The sequence below is a fragment of the Panthera pardus genome, unplaced genomic scaffold (assembly GCF_024362965.1).
Source record: "Panthera pardus isolate Hobbes unplaced genomic scaffold, ASM2436296v1 HiC_scaffold_15, whole genome shotgun sequence".
In the NCBI taxonomy this organism is placed as follows: Eukaryota; Metazoa; Chordata; class Mammalia; order Carnivora; family Felidae; genus Panthera; species Panthera pardus.
Window position 1 is genome coordinate 47,489,625 of NW_026526710.1, and position 22,573 is coordinate 47,512,197.

The window sequence follows — 22,573 nt, forward strand, 5'->3', positions numbered from 1 at the left end:
GTCTCAGAATTGGGGTGAACTGTAGCACACCCAGCTAATGTCCTGGACATTGTTTGGTGGTGTGGAGGAAATCCCCACACATACACATTAGAATTGGTCCCAGAACCTTTGAAGCAGGATGAGGGTAAACTGCAATAGAAACTCCAATTTGGAAAAGAAAGCATGAGAAACACACTGGAGAGAATGATCTAGAGCAATTTCACTCTGATAGGCAGAGTTGTTTGTCTGTTTGTACTGGCAGTGAAGTAGGTTCTTGGTTGGTCCATTTGGCTATCCCCGGTTCTGCTCTTTGAGAGTGGCTCTTCTGTCCATGGTCCTTGTTGGCTTCTGAACTTGCCGTCTGGAAACTGGTTCTTTTCTCTTATACTCCCTGGCAACTTGTAAGTGATTGTTAGTAGTATGCATTCCTTGAGGACAGCTTCGGGCTTCACAATTTTGCTTTCGTAGGCCATGCTGATGGCTTATTTGGTAACACAATCCCTTAAAAGCAGTAATCTGCAGGTTTATTTGCTTATAATATGTTGAATTTTCTAATAACCACACACACACACACACACACCTATACATACATATACATATACATATTAATTTTAGTCTTGAGTATATCTCTTTTAAGACTTCTGTGTTATAACCATCCTTCTCACTTTATCTATCTGAAAATATCCTACTACTTCAGCTAGAGGTACAAGCTCAGTGGGAAATTTGTCTTGTAAATCATCACAAGTAATATTTTTACCAAATGTTTCCTACATGTGAACGAGGGTAAGTAACCATCTTCCAGTCTACCGTGTCTTCATCCTCAATGTATATTTCTTGATCTTCAAGTCAGCATCACATCTTTTCTGGTTTTGTGATGGCTGCATCCCACTTCCAGTACTAATTTCTCTAATGTTACGGCAAAAGCTAAACTATTAGTAATAGAGATCCAAAAATATAACAGCTTTATTAAAATATACATTTATTTCTTTTATACATACTAGCCCCCAAATGAGCAATTCAGGTTTCCAGGGTGACTGTGTTCCACATAGCCCTCCAGGCACACAAGATCCTTCCATTTTGTTGTTTTGCCAAAGCTCAGATTTTATTCTTAACTTTATAGCCAAAGCTGGTATATGAACATGTATGTATCCAACCTGTAGGAACAGAAATATCAAAGCAGGCAATTGTTGTTTAAATTACGGCAGAAATTTACACATTACTTCTTTTTTAAACATTTTTAAATGTTTATTTATTTTTGAGGGAGAGGGACAGAAATAGAGTGCAGGTAGGGGAGGGCAGAGAAAGAGGGAGACACAGAATCTGAAGTAGGCTCCAGGCTCTGAGGTGTCCACATAGAGCCCGATGAGGGGCTCAAACTCATGAACCATGAGATCATGACCTGAGCTGAAGTCAGAGGCTCAACCAACTGAGCCACCCAGGTGCCCCATTTACACATTACTTCCATTCAGTCTACTCGTGACAGCTTAGTCACATGGCCAAACCAGGCAGTTTCTAACTTTATGTGTGCCTGCCATCTTAAGCTCCAGAAGAAGTGGAAAATGTTCATTCCTTTTTCTCCCCCTGATTTTTAATTGTAAAGTCTATGATACTTTTCTAATATGCCCTATGATTATTTTTCTATTTTTAAGAGTCATACATAATATTTCTCTATTGTCAATTTAAATTAAATAATTCTTATACCCCCTCCCCCAACAATTTGTACATTTATCTCTTACACCAAAAAGGAAACCTTTAGAATTTTTTTACTTCCCCTACTTTCTGCCCTAACCCACTCTACCCACAATTCTGGCATTTTCCTAATTTAATTCATAAAAAATTAGTTTCAAATTATTAATTTTCCTCTTGCACAGTGTTTTTTGTGACTAAAAAAAACGAGTGTGAGGATAAGATTGTGTTGGTCTTTGAACATTTCCTGGCATCCATTATAAATGCAATAAATTTTTGTTGGTTAAATGAATAATTCCTTCTTTTTTCCCCTTCCTTTTATCATGTCATAAATTATATATATGTATATATATGTACATATATATTTGATCTTAATGCTACATATTACTAGGAGTGGCACACAATCCAGTGAAATTATACAGTATTTTATTAATATCATTGAAGAAATTTTATTTTATTATTTTTTAAAGTTTATTCATTTTAAGGGAGAGAGAGAGAGAGAGAGAGAGAGAGAATCCTAAGTAGGCCCTGCACAGTTAGCTCAGAGCCCAACACAAGGCTCAATCTTACAAATTGAGAGATTATGACCTCAGCTAAAACCAAGAGCCAGATGATCAACTGACTGATCTACTGAGATGCCCCTCATTGAAGAAATTTAAAAAATAATATATTTTATATTAGGTAATCACTAATATTTTATTAGTATATGGCTAGGTGTTTTTTTTCTTGCGTTAATTCTGACACTTTGTGTACTGTTTTATTTTATTTTATTTTTTATTTTTTCAATATATGAAATTTATTGTCAAATTGGTTTCCATACAACACCCAGTGCTCATCCCAAAAGGTGTGTGTACTATTTTAAAAAGATCTATAAATTGATTTATTCTATGGTTCTTTCATTATTATTTTCAATTTTTAACTATATTTTATAGTTTCTTTATTTTTTAATATAATTTATTGTCAAGTTAGCTAATATACAGTGTATGCTCTTGGTTTTGGAGGTAGATTCCAGTGATTCATCACTTACATACAACACCCAGTGCTCATCTCAACAAGTACCTTCCTCAACCCATCACCCATTTTCCCATCTCCCCCAGCCTCCCCCCCATTAACCTTCAGTTTGTTCTCTGTATTTAAGAGTCTCTTATGTTTTTGCCTCCCTCTCTGTTTGAAACTATTTTTTCCTCTTCCCTTCCCCCATGCTCTTCTGTTTAGTTTCTCAAGTTCCACATATGAGTGACAACATATGATATCTGTCTTTCTCTGACTGGCTTATTTCACTTAACATAATACCCTCCAGTTCCATCCAAGTTGTTGCAAAAGGCAGGATTTCACTCTTTCTCATTGCCAAGGAGTATTCCATTGTATATATAAGTCACATCTTCTTTATCCATTCATCAGTCGATGGACATTTGGGTTCTTTCCATGATTTGGCTATTGTTGAAAGCACTGCTATAAACATTGGGGTACATGTGCCCCTAAGATCAGCACTCCCGTATCCTTTGGATAAATTCCTAGTAGTATTGTTGCTAGGTCATAGGGTAGTTCTCTTTTAATTTTTTGAGGGACTTTCGCACTGTTTTCCAGAGTGGCTGCACCAGTTTGCATTCCCACCAACAGTGCAAGAGGGTTCCCATTTCTCCACATCCTCTCCAACATTTGTTGTTTCCTAAGTTGTTAACTTTATCCACTCTGACCGGTATGAGGTGGTATCTCAATGTGGTTTTGATTTGTATTTCCCTGATGATGAGTGATGTTGAGCACCTTTTCATGTGTCTGTTGGCTACCTGGATGTCTTCTTTGGAAACGTGTCTGTCTATTCATGTCTTCTGCCCATTTCTTCAATGGGTTATTTGTTTTTCTGGTATTGAGTTTGGTAAGTTCTTTATAGATTTTGGATACTAACCCTTCATCCGATATGTCGTTTGCAAATATTTTCTCCCATTCTGTCAGTTGCCTTTTAGTTTTGTTAATTGTTTCCTTTGCAGTGCAGAAGCTTTTTCTCTTGATGAGGTCCCAATAGTTCATTTTTGCTTTTATTTCCCATGCCTTTGGAGATATGTTGAGTAAGAAGTTGCTCCGCTCAGGTCAAAAAGGTTGTTGCCTGTTTTCTCTTCTAGGGTTTTGATGATTTCCTGTCTCACATTTAGGTCTTTCATCCATTTTGAGTTTATTTTTGTGTATGGCATAAGAAAGTGATCCAGGTTCATTATTTTGCATGTTGTATGGCTCTTTTATTATTACTTTATTGTGATGATTTATTTTATTTTTGATTAGTAATCATAATACAGTTGACCCTTAAACAATGAGAAGGTTAGGGAAACCAATACAGTTGAAAATCAGCATATGATTTTAAGTCCCCAAAAACTTAATTACTAATAGCCTATTGTTGACTGAAAGCTTTACCAATAATATAAAGTCAATTAACAGATAGTCTGTATGTTATATGTCACATATACTGTATTCTAACAATAAAGATACCTAGTGAAAAGAAAATATTAATAAAATTATAAGGAAGAGAAAATATGTTTACAGAACTGTACTGTATTTATCAGAAGAAAATACACATAAAAATGGATCTGTGTAGTTCAAACCCATGTGCTTTGTTCAACTGTAACACCACAAGGCAGATCATGTTGCACTTGAGGAATAGATATGACAGAATCTTATAGGCCAAATACCTAGACAAGTCAATAGTAAGCAGTCAACTTCCTTATAACTTTGCTTTAACTTTAATCGGTTTCTTTGTTTTATTTATAATAGTGTCGATCTATTGGTCTGTTTGGCCAGTTATATCGTGTGAGGAATCTATGACCATATTATATGTATAAATAATCCTCTATCTAAGAAATTTCCTGGAACAAGATAAACAAATATTACACTATCACCATTGGGTCGAAGAGAAAAGTGAAACTTGGAAATGTATTAAAAAATAATGATAGGGGTGCCTTGGTGGCTCAGTCAGTTAAGCGTCTGACTCATGACTCAGGTCATGATCTCAGGGTTTATTAGTTTGAGCCCCATGATGGTGTGGAACCTGCTTGAAATGACCTCTCTCCCTTTTTCTCTGCCCCTCCATACACATGCTCTCTCTCTCTCTTAAAATAAATAAATAAACTTCAAAAAAATAATGATAACAAAGAGGTATGGAAAAGATCTTCTAAACTCAAATACCTTAACTAAAATGTACAGTTTGTTGATGAGGCAAAACTACCTCCAAGAATTAACTCATTTGCTGAACATTATAAAACACTGTATTGTCCATAAACTTGTGAGAATTAAAATACTCTTGCAGTATATCCCATAATGAATAACAATGCATTGCTTAAAATATTATCTATTTTTCATCATAAATTGTTTCCTACCTCAGTTTATTTATTTATTTATATATTTTTGATAGTATAAAGACGCCATGCTGTGACTCCTAGTTATGACTCATAAGTATGAATGCATAGTAAAAAAAAATAACACAACAGTCATCCAGATACCCTCCTGTTTCAACTAAACAGGATTAACAATGCTCTGTTTAAACAAGACTTTTTTTCAGTAATGAAAGATGGCCCTTTATGTTTAGTGAGTCAAACCTAACCAAAGACATGCTGGAACGACAGAGTGAATATGTAGAAATAATACAGGCTTTGTCTCACTTCTCTGAGAAAGGAAAAGGCAACCTATGTTCATTAGTTCAGTAAGTTTTGGATTAAGTGAGACATATAATTGCCAAATGAATACAAAGTTCTTCAAAATAGATTTAGTAGTTTAGATTTAGTAGTTTCTAACTACATAAATGGTCTCTTCTGGTGAGTCCACTTGATAGAAGGTCAAATTTACAGTGATTCACAGATTTGCAGTTCTTCCAAAATGTCAGATTGTAAGTAAAATTGTTTTAAAAATCAGGAAAGGACTTATGTTTTAAATAATTTAGCCTCCTACTTTCCAAAGGGATTTACTTTCTTTATAGTATCATTTAATACTTGTTTTTTCTATCAGAATTCTTACTTAACAATAATTAGTAAGAAGATCAATAAGGAAGTTGTTGAATAGATATCCTAAAATCAATGAACTTACAATTCATGCACTTTATGCATTGAAGATTCTTTTGGATCCTGTTTACTTTTACTTTACACACTTGTAAAGAAGCTTTATTAATTTGATTTCAAATCTAATGATGATTAGAAACAGCCAAGTAGGAGAGTTAAGTACATATATAGAACGATGTTTGTTCATAATGTTGATTTTGAATCATTAACAAAAGGAGAATAATGTTATGAAGAGAGGGAGAGTGCAATGTAGATTTTCCAAGATTTTCATATAATATTTTAAGTTTGAATTTCTGATTTCTATATGGAAATTGAACCTGACTAAAACATGTTCTTTTAATATATATCCTTGTTAAATGATTCTGTCTTGCAAATAATCAAATTGTCAGAATTATATAAAGAAAACATAAAATGCTTTCTCACTATATTCACACAATGAATAAAAATACTGAAACCTAGAATGTCAGCAGTGGACTTAAGGTTCTGCAATTAAGCTGTCACCAGATAGAATAGATATAAATGTACAACTAGTAAAGTGTTTACCAGTGGATGTTAGGACTATATTACTGAAACCAATCATAGTCATTTGATATCTGCTGTTTGCACAAGGTGTTATTAGCTAATTTATCCCCATCTTTTTTAGAAAAAAAAAAATCACTGGAGGTTAAAAGATCAAAGATCCTCTGCAAACTGCCTGCTTCTCAACCGCCTAATCCTTTAGGCTGAACTACAAAAGCAAAAGAGGTAGAGTGACAAAAATCACATAAGACAAAATAGAATTTAAGCTAAAAATAGTAACAGGAGACAAAGAAAGTCAATATACAGTGGTAAAGGGGTTAATTCATCCAGCAGATAAAACAGTAGTAAATATATATGCACCTAACATTGGAGCACCTAACTTTACTAAACAATTACTAACAGATCTGAAGGGGAAATAGTCAACACAGTAATAGTAGAGGACTTCAATATCCCACTTTCAGCAATGGATAGATTATGCAGAAAGAAAATCAATGAGGAAGCACTGGAGTTAAATCATACATTAGACAAAATGAACCTAACAAATATTTATAAAACATTCCACCCAACAGAAGCAGAATACACATTCCTCTCAAGTGCATACATCATTTTTTCAGGAAGGACCATATGATAGGACACAACACAAATTTGCTACCAAAATTTGTTAGGAAATTTAAGAATATTGAAATCATACCAATTATATTTACTGTTCACAATGAATGATATGATACTAGAAATCAACAATAAGAGGAAAACTGTAAAATCTATAAATATGTGAAAATTAAACAACACACTCTTGAGCAACCAATGGGTCAGAAGAGAAATAACAAGGGAAGTAAGAAAATCTCAAAATTAATGAAAATGGAAACACAACATACCAACATCTATGGGATGCTACCAAAGCAGTTCTGATAGGGAAATGTATAGTGGTAAATCCATATATTAATAAAATAGAAGGATCTCAAATAAACAAACTAATTTCACACCTCAAGAACTTGGAACAGAATAACAAACTAAGCCTAGAGTTAGCAGAAGAAAAGACATGACAAAGATCAGAGCAGAAATACATGAAATCAAAATCAGAAAAGTAATAAACAAAATCAACAAAACTGAGAGCTGGTTTTTTTGAAAACATATACAATATTGACAAAACTTCAGCTAAACTAAGAAAAAAGAGAGAAGACTTAAATAAATAAAGTCAGAAATTAAAGAGGGGATACTACAACTGATACAAAAAACAAAGGATCATAAGAGACAACTGTAAACAGTTACATGCCAACAAATTGAATAACCTAGAAAAAAAATGGATAAATTCCTAGAAACATAAAATCTACCAAGACTGAGTTGGGAAGAAATAAGAAATCTAAATAGAACAATAATGATTAAGGAAATGGAATCAGTAATCAAAAACTTGTGAACCCAGAAAACCCCAGGGCCAGATGACTTCACTGGCAAACTTTACCAAATATTTGAAGAAGAATTAATACCAATACTTCTAAAACTTGAAGGAGTTTGGAAATTCTAAACTCATTTTCTGAGGCCAATATTACCTTGATACCAAAACCAGATAAGGATACTATGAAAAAAGAAAAATGCAGACCAACATCCCTAGCAAGTATAGATGCAAAAATTCTCAACAAAATATTAGCAAACTGAATTCAACAATGTATTAAAAAGATTATATACCACGACCAAGTGGGATTTATCCCTGGGATGCAAGGATGGTTAGAAATACATAAATCAATAAATGTGATACTGCATTAATAGCATGAAAAATTAAGATCTTATGATCATTTCAATAGATGCAGAAAAAGCATTTGACAAAATATAACAACATCCTTTCGTGATAAAAACCTCCAACAAATTGCATTTAGAAGGAACATACTTCAGCATAATAAAGGTCATATATAACAAATCCAGAGTTAACATCATACTCAATGGTGAAAAATTGAAAGCTTTTCCTCTAAGATCAGGAACAAGACAAGGATGCTCACTCTCACCACTCTTATTCGACACAGTACTAGAAGCCCTAGTCAGAGCTATTAGGCAAGACAAAGAAATAAAGGTATCCACATCAAAAGGGAAGAAGTAAAATTGTCCTTAATGGCAGTTGATATGATAAAAAACCCATAAATTTAAAAATTGTAAAAAAAAAAACCAAAGCATGGTTGGAACTAATCAACAAATTCAGTAAACTTGCAGGTTATAAAGTCAACATACAGAAATCAATTGTGTTTCTATGCATTAACAACAAAACATCTAAAAAAGGAATAAAGAAAACTATCCTATTCACAATAGCATTAAGAATTTAGCCAAGAAAGTGGGTCACCTGGGTGGCTCAGTCAGTTAAGCAAGCGTCCAACTCTTGATTTCAGCTCAGAACATGACCTCACAGTCGTGAGATTGAGCCCCAGGTTGGGCCCTGTGCTGGGTGTGGAACCTACTTAAGATTCTCTCTCTCCTGTGGTGCCTGAGTGCCTCAGTCCATTAAACGCCCGACTCTTGATTTCTGCTCAGGTCATGATCTCACCATTTGTAATATCGAGACCTGTGTTGGCCTCTGCACTGACGGCATGGATCCTGCTTGGGATTCTATCTCTCCCTCTCTCTCTGCGCCTCCCCTGCTTATGCTCTCTCTCTCTCCCTCTCTCAAAATAAACTTAAAAAAAAAAAAGAAATATAACGATTCTCTCTATCCATTTCCCTCTGCCCCTCCCCCACCCCTGCTCACACACACTCTCTCTCTCAAAAAAAATTGTTTTTACCCAAGAAAGTGAAAAATCTGCACAATAAAACTATAAGACTTTGATGAAAGACAGTGAAGATGACACAAACAAATGGAAAGGTATCTTGTGTTTATGGATTCAAAGAATTAATAGTAAAATGTTCATACTATTCAAAGCCATCTATAGGTTCAATGCAATCTCTATTAAAATTCCAATGGCATTTTTCACAGAAATAAGTAAAAAATTTCTAAAATTTGTATTGATCTACAAAAGACCCCAAAAGTCAAAGCCATCATGAGAAAGACAATCAAACCTAGAGGCATCACACTTCATGATTTCAAATGATACTTCAAGCTAGTACTTAAAACAGTATCATACTGGCATAAGAATAGACACATATAAAAATAGAAAAGGATTGAGAGACCAGAAACAGCCCCTTGAATTTATGGTCAACTAATATTGCAAGGGAGCCAAGAATATCCAATGGGAGCAGAAAGATCTCTTCAGCAGGGGCGTCTGGGTTGCTTAGTTGGTTGATCGTCTGACTTCGGCTCAGGTCATGATCTCATGGTTCATGCCCCATGTTGGGCTCTGGGCTGACAGCTCAGAGCCTGGAGCCTGCTTCACATTCTGTGTCTCCCTCTCTCTCTGCTCCTCCCTTTGTCATGCTCTGTTTCTATCTCTTTCTTTCTCTCAAAAATAAATAAAACATTTTAAAAAATTTAAAAAAAGAACTCTTCAACAAATGGTGATGGAAAAACTGGACAATCACATGCAGAAAAATGAAATTGGACCTCTATCTTACACCATTCACAAAAAATTAACTCAAAATAGATTAAAGACTTAGGCTGTAAAAGTCCTAGAAGCAAACATATGAGAGAATCTCCTTGATTGGTCTCAGCAATAAATTTTTAGATATGACACCAAAGCACAAGAAACAAAAGCAAAAATCAACAAGTGGGACTACATAAAATAAAAAAGCTTCTGCACAGGAAAAGAAACTTTCAAAAAAATGAAAAGGCAACCTACAGAATAAGAGAAAATATTTCCAGCCACGGAGTTAATATCCAAAAATCTAAAAGAGCTCATGCTCTCTCTCTCTCTCTTTCAAAATAGATAAATAACCTTTAAAAAAACAAAACAAAACAAAACAAAACAAAAAAAATAAGTGTCCATCAATAGACAAATGGATAAAAGAAGATGTGATTATATATAAATGGAATATTATTCAACCATAAGAAAGGAGAAAATCTTGCCCTTTATGACAAGGATGGACCTTGAAGCCATTCTGCTAAGTGAGATAAGTCAGAGACAAACAAATACTGTATGATATCACTTATATGTAGAATCTAAAAAAAAAAAAAAAAAAAAAAAAAATGCTGACCTGGTGAAAAACAGAGAGTAGAATTGTGGTTATTCAGGGCTGGAGAGTAAGGGAACTGGAAAAATGTTCTGGGTTCAAACTTGCAACCATTAGATAAACAATTCCTAGAGATCTAATGCTCAGCATAGCAATTATGGGCAAAAATATTGTATGATAAACTCAAAACTGCTAAGAGACTAGGTCTTATTGCTCCCACAACAAAAAGAGAAAATAACTATGTGATGTGATAGATGTATTAGCTAATGCTATAGAGGTGAGCACATTGTGACATATAAATGTATCAAACCAACACACTGTGTACACCTTAAACTTACACAATCTTATATGTCAATGATATCTCAATAAAAATATTTTTTTAAAAAAAGAAAAAAAAAACAACCTAGCTTAGGTCCTTGGTTCTCAAACTTTGGCACGTATCAGAATCATCAGCAGAGTTTGTTAAAATACAGATTCCCGAGCCACACCCCTGGAGTTTCTGATTCCCACACCTGAGCAATCTGTAGCATCAGCAGAGAAGTCCCACACTTAAGGTGGCACCAGACCCTCCTGAGTACATTGTTCCAGAGGCATACCGACCTCAGGCTCACGTGCAGCCAGAATGCACAGGACAGTCAACCAAGTCTCCTCCAGCTGACATCCATGCTGACTGCTCAGTGCCTGTGTCCACTGGGTTGCCAAATATTTTTTTTTCTATTACCCCTGTCCTTACCTCTGAATGGTTCAGATACTGGTTCAGAGAGAAAGCCCTGAAATGTGCACATTCCCAGAAAACAGATGAAAATTAACTGGTAAAGGTAGGACAGGAGTAGATTCTTTTGGCAAGGACCAGAAGAATTTCTGGTAGAGTTTAATAAAATTCAACATAAGTAGAAAGTTTATTTTTTTTCAAAGTAACTTCAAGCTATCTCAAATAAATAAACGTTCTTAAGTAAAAGTAATATTCTTGCTATAAGCTAAATCTCTTAGGCCTGTTTTCTTATCAACTTGTTATCCACCCCTCAGCTCTTTGTCTTGTCCTTGTGGAGATGGGCCGGCCCAGGGATCTGACAAGAAGCACTGTCTTCATGGAAATTAGTGTGTACAGAGTCTGCTGGAGAACACACAAAGCACCCCTTGTACACTGAGACACCTCAATGTTCTCCCCTCCATGTACACACCACTAAGGAAGAAGAATGACCATGAGGAGAGGGGCTCCATCTTTAATATAATGGAGTTTTAATCCTGAATTAATTGAAAAATTGTGGAATTTGAATGCTTTTACGTTAAAGTGTCTAGATCGATTTTTTCCCCCTGCTCCCAGGTGATACGGACTTCAGACTGCAATTATTAGAACAATATTACATTTTTGCAGATCTGTCTTAGAGTCCCCTGTATATTCTATTTACTACTTAGTCTGGATGTGGCAGAGAAAGGACAAGATGAGCAGACTTTCTCGGCACAAATCTGACAGTATTTTCCAGGATGGACTGAACTGGAGAGGAGCCGGGGTAATAAGTAATCTGTAATACAGCAGGGAAGCCATGGAGATTGGGCCTTGGATTGTGGCAGCGGGGAACAGAGAGGAAGAGCTTGACATAAGGAAAACACCTGATGAGGCTTAGAAATGAAGAAAAGATACAAAGGGATCAAAAGGGATCAAAAGGAGTGAGGTCACTGAGCCCTTAACAGAGGATGGGTGCTCTCTGGAGCCATCTCACCTGAATGTGCATGGTGGCATCTCGTGGCCACAAGAGTTGGAAGTGCCAGTGCGTTTGTTTTCTTCTGAGTGTGGTTGACCTTGAATTGGAACAAAGTGTGTTGGGGGTGACAATGTCCCATTCAGTAGAAAGGTGGAAACACAAGAATAGCAGCCAGATAAGAGGACTTGCAAAGGGATGTCTTTGTGAAACTTTGGCATAGAAGTGACAGTTGTCACCAAAAGTCTGAATGACGGTTCCAGAAGTGAAGGGAGAGGTGGGCAGAAGGGCAGAAACTGAATCCAAGCGATTGCCAGTCAACGTGACACATCTCACGTGGCTTTATTTTTCCTTTGCTCTCTGTTTCCCTACGGATTTTTAAAAAGAAAGGTGAATTGTTTTTGATCAAAGTGAACCACCACAATTTGTAAATACGGGCTTATCAACAAAAAGAAAACATTTCTAGAATTAGCAGTTTGTTCAGTTTTGTCATCTTATGCATTTGCAAATATTATTCAGTGTTCATTAAACTTCTTTAAAGAAATCTTCGGACAAAAGTTCAGGCATTAAATTCCTTAAGTAATACAGTCTGAGGGTTATTTTCTGATAATAAAACTATTCCTCCAGGTTTTATCTAGTAAATACAGTGTTGCAGTTTTGATCATGGAAACTTATAAAGGTTATACTTAATGCCCTGGTTAGTTCCAACTGTCCCATGAATACAATACCTTATGTTAGCAAATAATTTGTATTTATTTCAACCATTACTGAGACAAACAGGAAAGTATTCTTCTCCAGTTAACAAAGCAGTTATTTAGAAAAAAGAAGAAAAAGCCTTTTCTAAACCCTAGGAGTCTGGGGTGCCTGGGTGGCTCAGCCAGTTAAGCGTCTGACTTCAGCTCGGGTCATGATCTTGCAGTTTGTGGGTTTGAGCCCCATGTTGCGCTCTGCACTGACAGTATAGAGCCTGCTTGGGATTCTCTCTCTCTTGCTCACCCTGTTCCTCTCCAACTCATGTTTTCTCTCTCAAAAAATAAACTTTAAAAATGAAATAAAATAAATAAACTAGGAGTCTAGTTGCTGAAAAACGACAAACTTTTTAAAATAGGAATGTATGAAAATCTTACTTTGATTTGGCAAAAATGTTGAATTCATATTTTGAACATAATTAAGCAGTTTAAATTACACAAATGTGATATAAGTACTTTAAATAATGAGTCTCATTTGGTTCCTAGAAATATTTGCAAAGGGATTTGGGCCATTTGTCTTGGTTGAACATCCGTTGTTTTAAAATATCCAAAATGAAAATTTCTAGCTAAATATACTTCAAAGTAGGTATTATTAAAATAGGAGTGATTAGTAGGAGAAAAGAGATGTTTTCAATACCAACACAGGAATATTATGAACTGTGTTAAAATCTCTGCTTGATTTCAAAACTATTGCTGATGAACTAAATCATGGCCAAAAATAAAATAAAAGTGAAATACACAACATTAATAATTCTAATTTGTTGTTAACTTTTTCTTCCTGTTGTTAATAATTTCTTCTTATTTTTCTTAAGTTTTTGCTTCCAAAAACTTAGCTCAATCGTTACCTGTGTAATTGGTGGCTCATTCATTTACATGTTCATTCAACAAATAGTATTACAGGCCCAAAACCTGAACCAGGTACTTTCCAGTCAGTGCTTCTGGGAGCCTACAGGGTCAGGGAGGATTTGTAGGCACACTTAATAAGTGAATTCAGATTTATTTTAAGTCTATTCAAATTATGAAAATGTCTATATTACTGAACAAAGTAAACTGTTGTTTTTTTGAAATCTCTCTCTACACTAATTTAGTAGTCTAGAGTTTAATGTTTATTTATTTTTGAGAGAGAGATACAGAGCATCAGCAGGGAGGGGCAGAGAGAGAGGGAGACACAGAATCCGAAGCAGGCTCTAGGCCCTGAGCTGTCAGCACAGAGCCCCATGTGGGACTCGAACACACGAACTGTGAAATCATGGCCTCAGCCAGAGTCAGACGTTTAACCAACTGAGCCACACAGGCACTCCAGTACTCTATAATTTAAATTAGGTACTTCTGTGTGTCCTTCACTAATTCCAACATCACAGGCTATGTTGATGGTAGATGCATCACAGCACTGCACTGACTGATGTTCTTACATCTACTAAAATTCCGAAATTATTGTGAAATATGCAGGGCATCTCATTGTTATCCAAAGAAGGAAAACTGTGTCCCCCAAAGAAGCTTGATGACCTAATAGCTATCATACCTCAAATGCTTACTGCTGTGCTTTAATCATAGAATCTTATTATGATTGCATCTTTTTTCAGTATCTATGAAGTCCATTATTTATTGGGTTCCTTTTTTTTTATCATTTCAAATGGTCGGTCTTTCCCTTCTTTCATATTATTTTATATTTTCAAACCATTTTGTACTTACAACACCTCAATTATTTTTGGCAACAAGAATGCTGAAGAATGCTGGTTGATAAAAAGGTGAAAATATGTAAATAATTTTTTTCTATTTATATCATTATTTCAAAACATTAATTTTTAATAATTATTTTATTAATCAAATTGATTTATATTTTCTTTATTTTATTTTATTTTTATATAGATTTTTTTAAATGTTTATTTTCAAGAGAGACAGAGACAGAGTGGGGGGGGGAGGGGCAGAGAGAGAGGGAGACACAGAATCCAAAACAGGTTCCAGGCTCTGAGCAGTCAGCACAGAGCCCAATGTGGTGCTCAAACTCACAGACCATGAGATCATGACCTGAGTTGAAGTCAGAGGCCCAACTGACCGAGCCACCCAAGCGCCCCTTGACTTGTATTTTCATTATGTTTTTTTAAATAATACTTTGAGTTTGGTGCTTTTTACTCTTTTTGCTTCTAATAGTTTAATTTATGTATTTTTATTTCATTATTTCCCAAGGCATATGTAGTGAGCTGATTACTTTTCATCTCCAAATAGTAATTTCCATTTGGCTTTCTTTTAACCTCTTTTTTTGGGAAACAAATTATTATGAAAACCTGGAAAAAAAAGTAAAACTTGATAGATTTTTATTTTTCTGGGCTTTTCCTTTTCAATTTCTAATTTGACAAAAAAAATTTTTTTTCTTAGAGAGTACTCAATGGCTATTGAATATTAAAAATTACTTGCCATCTAATTTACCTTAATTTGTGAGAAAAAATAAGCGGTGATATTTGATAATGGTATGATTCAGAATAGTCACATTATATTTAATGTGCATAAAATACTTACAGTGGTATTGTCAACCAAATAGCACCATAAGGATTATTCTTGGTATTCAGGCACACCATTCACACACACATGCACACACATGGACTCACATATATGCTCTACCCCTCTGCTCAAACTCCCCACCTGTCTTCTTCCATTATTTTACCAAAGCCTGGTGAAAGACTATATAATAATTTAATATTGGCATAAATAAGCTTTATTTAGGAAGCAAAATCTACCATAATATTGGGATCCAATGTTATCTAGTAAAGGCTTTTGGATTTGACATCTTCTTACTTAGTGCCATTAATGCAAATGGTGATGTGTTGTCATAAATGACAGGAGTCACCATGGCGTGAGCGTGTAAGCAAAGAAGCATGCATGAATGATACACATGACAATTAAAGAGAGGCTGCAAAAATAAATAAGACATTAAATTCCAATCTAGCAGCGGCACTTGAAATAATATACTTGGCATCTTATGACAAAACTATCCCATTAAAAAATTTTTAACAGTTGGTTAAGACCTGTAAATACTCCATTTAAATGGCATGGGCAGTGTAGCGTCAGGCGCACTTAGCATTTGGCAGGACTGTGAATGACCTACAGGTTTGACTAGAGATTATGAGATCTTCAGGTGAGCACAAAGATGTGTCTATAGTTTCCCTCCTTTTGGGGGCGGACCTTCTCATGCCAGGGGTGCAAGTGTGAGGGTTCCAGTCCAAAGAACTTTCTGGCATATTTTAGAAGAGTAAATATGGGAGGGAGGTTTTCATATTTCCTGTGTATTCAAAAACTCATACATGTTTTATTAACAGGAGTCTATATTAAGGCCAACTGCAATATCTCTGGGTGTTAATTCTCTGGAGGGTAAGTTCCTCCTTTTATTAGAATTTTCCAATCTTCAATCATTTGGGATGAAGTAAATCTGAGCCTAAGTCCATAGGCAAAATTTGTCCTATTCCCTCTCTGTTCCTGAAAATCGACAGAGCAAGCAAGCACATTTCCAGAAGCACATAAGGTTGGAAATTGATTTCAATTTGCTAGACTTACTTATTTCCAAACTTAACTCTTCATGTTCTGTTGTCAGATTTGTCCTAGTTTGTATAGGTCTTGGGTTACACTCTGGACTAAAGAAACAAGAAATGGAAATGCAAAAGACCTCTTACCTAGGAGAATTAACTAGAATATGAACTGAAGATCAGTTGGAATCTCAAAATCCATTTCTAGGGGGAAAATGTTAATATTTACAGAGAGATTACTACATGTAAGCACTGAACTGAGCATATTACATGGCTTATCCTCTTTAATCTTTTCAACCGTCTCATGAGTTTGGTAAACTCATTACCCCACATTCTACATGAGGTACTTGAAACTTGGATATATTGAGTAACTAACTACAACCAGTAAGGGGTAGAGCCTTATTTGAATAGGCAAGCTCTTCTTTCAGGGTTCTCAACCACTGATATCCTTAACCACTAATGTTCATAACCATTGATAGGCTGTTTTCAAATATACCTATTCTTTGGGAATATTAATACTTGAGCTTCTTGAGTAAAAGTTGTAGGAAAAGAGCCTAATTTGTTATCATTTGGCATATACAATTAGTTATTATATTATGAACTGTTTTGCAGAAACAGAACAGAACTTATTGAGTAATGAGGGACAATTAAAATGGCTTCTTCATGAACAGAAGTGCACAAAAGAGATCTAGGCATTATGCCCAAGGACCTACTGCATGAAGGGGTGAAACTGCCTTTCTTATGTCCAAACTCAAGTTCCGGATTAAAGAGGAAGGGCTCCAGCTTGCCCTTGGCCTCATGCAGGGAAAATGCCAATCTTTTTCTGCAAACTGAACATTTTTGCCATTCATATTATTCTTTTTTTTTAGTTTATTTATTTATTTATTTAAGTAATCTTTACACCCAACATGGGTCTCGAACTCACAATCAAGAGTTACATGCTCTTCTGACTGAGCCAGCCAGTCACCCCACCACTCACATTATTCTTTTTTTTTTTTTTTTTTTGAGAGAAAGAGAGAGAGAGAGAGAGAGAGAGCATGCAAGCTGGGGGGAGGGGGGTAGCAGAGGGAGAAGGAGAGAGAGAATCTCAAGCAGGCTCCACAGCCAGCACAGAACCCAACGTGAGGCTCCATCTCACTACTCTGAGATCATGATCTGATCTGAAATCAAGAGTTGAATGCTTGACTGAACCACCCAGGTGCCCCCACTCATATTATTCTTAATCATTGTTTATTTAGGTAAGCCCTAACTAAAGAAAAGAGAGATGAAATGAGATTTAAAGAAGTAAAGATGTACTTCTCTAACCTATAAAAATTAGCATTTCCCAAATAAGGATGTATTCAGCATCACTTAACTATTTAAAGATATGCTGCTTCTTTTCTATCATTAAGACTAAATGTGTCAAAATTCTAAGAGAATGCCTTTATCATCCTTGCTGTCCTTTAGTTTTTCCTTTCTTTCCCACAAGATACCTTCCTTAACCTCAATGAAAGCACAAACACATTAATCACCTTTAAACCTCATGCTCCGTTTCTACAGCATCCCCAAAGTACCCCCGATTTCTACTCTTACCTCCTTCTTTAAAACTGTCCACCCACCCTCTTCCTTTTCCTTAAGCCTCCCCTTTCTCAGGAAGACTGATATGTTATATTCAGCAGAAAATACATCAGAATAAAAATAATTCATTCTAAGATATGAATGACTAAAAATATTAATAGGTATGTATAAAGGATACTGTCAGATCTAAGCTTGAAACCTGTCTTTCCTCCCATTTACTCACTAGAGAGCTTCTCTGAACCTCAGTTTCTTTCTCTCTATAAAATGAGCAGAATAATACCTGATAGGCTTGTTGTGACAATTAAAGGTGACAATATTTATGCAAAGTAGTGACTGGACATACTGGATTACTAATAAATGTTATTTTCCCTCTTACTTAAGTCTATGATAATATTTAAACATGTTAAATTAATTTTTTTTTACATACCCGAATCGCAAATTGGCGGTGTTGTAAAGTGAAGTGTGGAAGTCCTCAGGAGATCACTCAAATCAGAGGCCTTACAGCTCTATTCAGTAGAATGGGTTTTTGCAAAACACATATTATAAATAGAAACATACAGAGATAATCATGCACTAAATCCACTCAAGATGTGCTTCATTAAAACAGAAAAGGGCACCTGGGTGGCTTAAGTCAGTTAAGCTTCCAACTTCGACCCAGGTCATGATCCCGCACTTCGAGGGTTCGAGCCCCGCGTTGGGCTCTGTGCTGACAGCTCAGAGCCTGGAGCCTGCTTCGAATTCTGTGTCTCCCTCTCTCTCTGGCCCTCCCCTGCTTGCACTCTGTCTGTCTCCCAAAAATAAATAAACATTTAAAAAATTGTTTTTAATTTAAAAATATAATAAAATAGAAAAGAGCTTTAGTCTGTCTCTCTCTGTCTCAAAAATAAATAAACGTTAAAAAAAATTTTTTAATAAAAAAAAAAAATTCACTGGACACCCGGCTTGGGCACTGTGCTGCACTCTGGGTACAGATAAAGAAGACCCCAAGTCATAGAGAGAAAACACCCAATCCTGTTGGACAGAGACTAATAAGCTCAGTCTTTAAATCATGTCAGATTATTAATTTTGTCGTATTTTTCTTTTTAAATTCTATCTGCCCCTTTAAGATTTGGGGAAGACAAGAGAGTACAGAATTTCTGCCAAATCAAAGTTTCCAGAAAACTATGTGAAAATAGTGGTTGTAAAAGGATTTGTTCTTTTTTACTTAAGGAAATTTCACTCAAAAATTAATAACAATTAAGGAATCAAGTATGTATATTCTTTGTTTTTTACCATATAAGAAAGATCCTCTTTGGTGTTTGGGTGTGTGCACATTCATGTAGTCTCTAAGCCGACCGTACTGAGAAATATTTTATCATGATTTTCCCACAGCAATATATGGCATATTTCCAACTTATCTCCACTATTCATAGCCTGAAAATGCTACATATAAAGGATTTTAAATCTTCCTTTTGAGCAGGATGTTTTATGAGCAGTTCAGTTCAATTTTAAATATAATTTTCAAGGGTAGAAATTAAGAAAAGTCCCATTTACTCTGTCATTGGCACCTGCCTTTTCACTGTGCTCTCTATGCATAACCTTTACGTGAAACAAAATTCTTTATTCAAATGTGGCAATGTCTCTTTAAAAGTCTCCACCAAAAAGCCAGCAAACCAGCTTAGCAACTTTCTTGGGTGGATTCTCAGATGAATAATTAGCCCTGAGCAATGAAACTGTCCAGCAACTATCCTCTTGAAATCTGTGATCTGCCTGAGACTGCATGCAGGGAACATGATAGAGAAGTTTGTTTCATAGTGCTTCTGAATATTGTCCAGAAAAAAAAAAAAATTCTTCCTTTACGTTAGTGCACCAGACTTAGGCACCCTGGCGGTATGCACAGCAACTGTGCTGTGTGGGGCCAGGGAGCCTCTGTTTATAGCCGCTAGGCTGCTACCGTCTTGCTCCCTGTCAGTCAGGAAAGCCTCCTTTCTGGTTTCTCAAACCCCACCTTCAAAAGCTGAAATTACATGACTCATTTATTTTGATACCATCAAAGTTTTGCTGACAACGTGAGATTTTTGTCTGCCCTGTGTTAACAAGTAAAGTCCTCAGGCCATTAGACAGATAAATGCAGGCCCGGGTTAAAGCCGAAAAATGAACACTTAACTCGTTCCAATCCCCCTCTTAACTCTTCTTCAGATCACTAGAGGATCAGTGAATTGTGTGACGAAAAATGTTGTGCTGTCAAGACCTAGAAGAAGTCACATCAGATAATTACATCCGAAGATCCAGAGACTCTCTAACTATATGTCCACAGTGACTGAAACAATATCTTAAATCACAGACGCACGAGTAGACGAATTTGGTAAGGGATATTTATATACTGGACAATATACATGACTTTTTAGCAAAAATGTGTTGTGCCACATTGCTGGGTCATTGATGAATATGCCAAGATTCAAAGGTTTTACTCATATCGGAGGAGTAATCATTTGGGGAAGTAGTTTCAGTAGATATGTTTTCTTGTTCTTATTAGATAATAAATTCCTTTAGTCAAGGTCAGTACTACTGTACTTTCTGTATTCATCACAACACCTGTTGAGGTACCTGACACATCAGCAATTGATACACACTAGCTGGATGAATGTACTTGAGCAGGTGACCATTTGACAGTAACTAACACTCAAAGAAGAGGAAGTCCAAGGAGACCTGGGTTCTTATCCTGATTCAGTCAATGGTGGTTTGGAACAATTTTAAATCACATAAATGTGCTGAGTCTTAATATTTTAATGTACAAAGAGTAGGGTGGATAAAGGTACTCTCAGAAGTTGTTTTTATACATCCAACAATCTTTATTTGGTGCAAAGAGAGAAGGTTTTTGCTCTCATGGAGCATATATAATGGATAAAAGGGTGGGACTAAACAAGTAAATAACCAATAATAACTGCTATGCAGACAGTATCACAGGGGAAAGGAGTAAAGAGTTAACTCTTCTAAAATGTCTTTAGCTTTCATTGTTGTTTTTAATTTCTTTTTCTTCCAAATGAAAAATCAACAGCCCTTCTTGAAAAGATGCCTTGAATATCAGAAGCAAGTGTGGAGCATTTTACAAATATAGGTTTTAAGTGTTCCACAGGAGATTATAGAAGATGTCAGGAATATACAACCAGACACACAGACACACACACACACCCATATAATTTATATTTTAGTTGTCTCTAAGTGTAAGACTCTGTAAGCAATTCATGTTGAAAACCACTCAGAGTTTTCCTGATAGTCTTAGTAATGTCCTTAGCCAGTAAGCCAGTGAACTGACTTGACTTCTAAAATATCTGATGCCTAAATTATTAAAACTCATTGATGTGGATAACTGACATCCAAAAGAACCTAGCAAATTGGAAGCTACACTTGGTCTGTGATGTCAGAGGGGCATGAATACAACTCACTGGGCACTGTGGTTACCCAGGTAAGGCTTCCTTATTTAAACTTGGCACACAAAGCATGGTCATGCATAGCAGATGGGATCATTTGTTATCTTTAAGACTGATTGCCTGCCCAAGTAAGGCAGCACAAGGGAAATCCCACAAATGCAGCCAGCTTTCAGGGCTAGGAACGGTGCCACAATCACCCAACCACAGGGCAGAAATAGTTGAGATCACACTGTCCCCTGAATGGTGAGCTGCAGCATGTCCCTTGGGCATACCCTCCCCCACAAAGAGATTGGCCATGAAAAGTAGGTGTTCCCAGGGTATAGGAAAGCCTTCGGATAATGCTTCCAAAAAAGTATGCTGAATGTATTTTCAATTCAAATGTATTTTCCTACTATCAGTGCTCTCAATTTGCCATTTATCAGAAAAGCCCCTTTTCCTCTCTTCCTTCCATTTGTTTTTTCTTGGCCTTTGAGGAATATGGCAAGGAAAGATTACTCTGGAAAACAAAGAAACAAAACAAAAAATCAAGCCCATTGAACAGAAATGAAATCCGAAAATGTGGGTTTGAGACTGCCGTCTATCAGTCTTGAATCTGGCTAAGTCTCTGTGACACAGGGATGCCATCCAACTCACAAAAGTTTTTGTGAGAGTAAAACAGAACACAATTTGGATATGAAAATGTTCCATAAGAGTCAAAGAACCGCACACTCAGAAGACTTGAACACCTACTGGAATTTTCTTGCATATTGCACTTGGGACACTTATCAGTGTCTGCTCTGAACATAGTACCAGCTTAAAAATAGCTTATTGGAAGTCAGCAGTTCGGCTTTCATGATATGAGCTTTAGAAAAGAAGTGGAAACAGAGGTAATCGGACAAACCTTCCTGAGAAGGCTATTCCAGCAAAGCAAGGCAGTGATACCCTGAGCCTCATGATCTTCGCTAGCTTTTGGCTAGTCTTATAACTGAAGTAATATGCAGAACTGAGAGCTATAAGAAGTGGAACAACAATCAGACCCAGAAACCACAACTCTAAAGGCCGGTAGCATATGCAATTGGGTGCATACAAGCGACAGTATAATCTGTAAAGGCCCAGTAGGCAATAATAGCTGAAGTGAAACAATAGCAGAAAAGTGGTGTATTTTGAGTAATGGTCTATCTCATAGTAGAATTTATGTAGATTCTAATAGAAGTCTAATATTTTATTAGACACTATATTAGATACTATCTATGGATACTATTATGTCTTTAAGATACCAGTATTCTGTTAGATACGATCTATGCTATAAAATAGATAGTAATATCTATCTCACACTTGACAAAAAGAGTCTCT

At 35.9% G+C, this 22,573-nt stretch overlaps 1 protein-coding gene and 1 long non-coding RNA gene across 4 annotated transcripts in view; one reads left to right on the forward strand and one right to left on the reverse strand.

The window, feature by feature from the left end:
* The window catches only part of LOC128777077 (uncharacterized), a 45,151-nt gene extending 24,854 nt beyond the window's left edge, over positions 1-20,297 (forward strand). The window contains exon 3 of the long non-coding RNA XR_008422252.1: positions 20,010-20,297. This is a non-coding gene — a long non-coding RNA (uncharacterized LOC128777077). The remainder of the gene's footprint in view (positions 1-20,009) is intronic.
* The window catches only part of DSC1 (desmocollin 1), a 351,913-nt gene that overhangs the window by 87,432 nt on the left and 241,908 nt on the right, over positions 1-22,573 (reverse strand). The gene's annotated exons all lie outside the window — the stretch shown is intronic.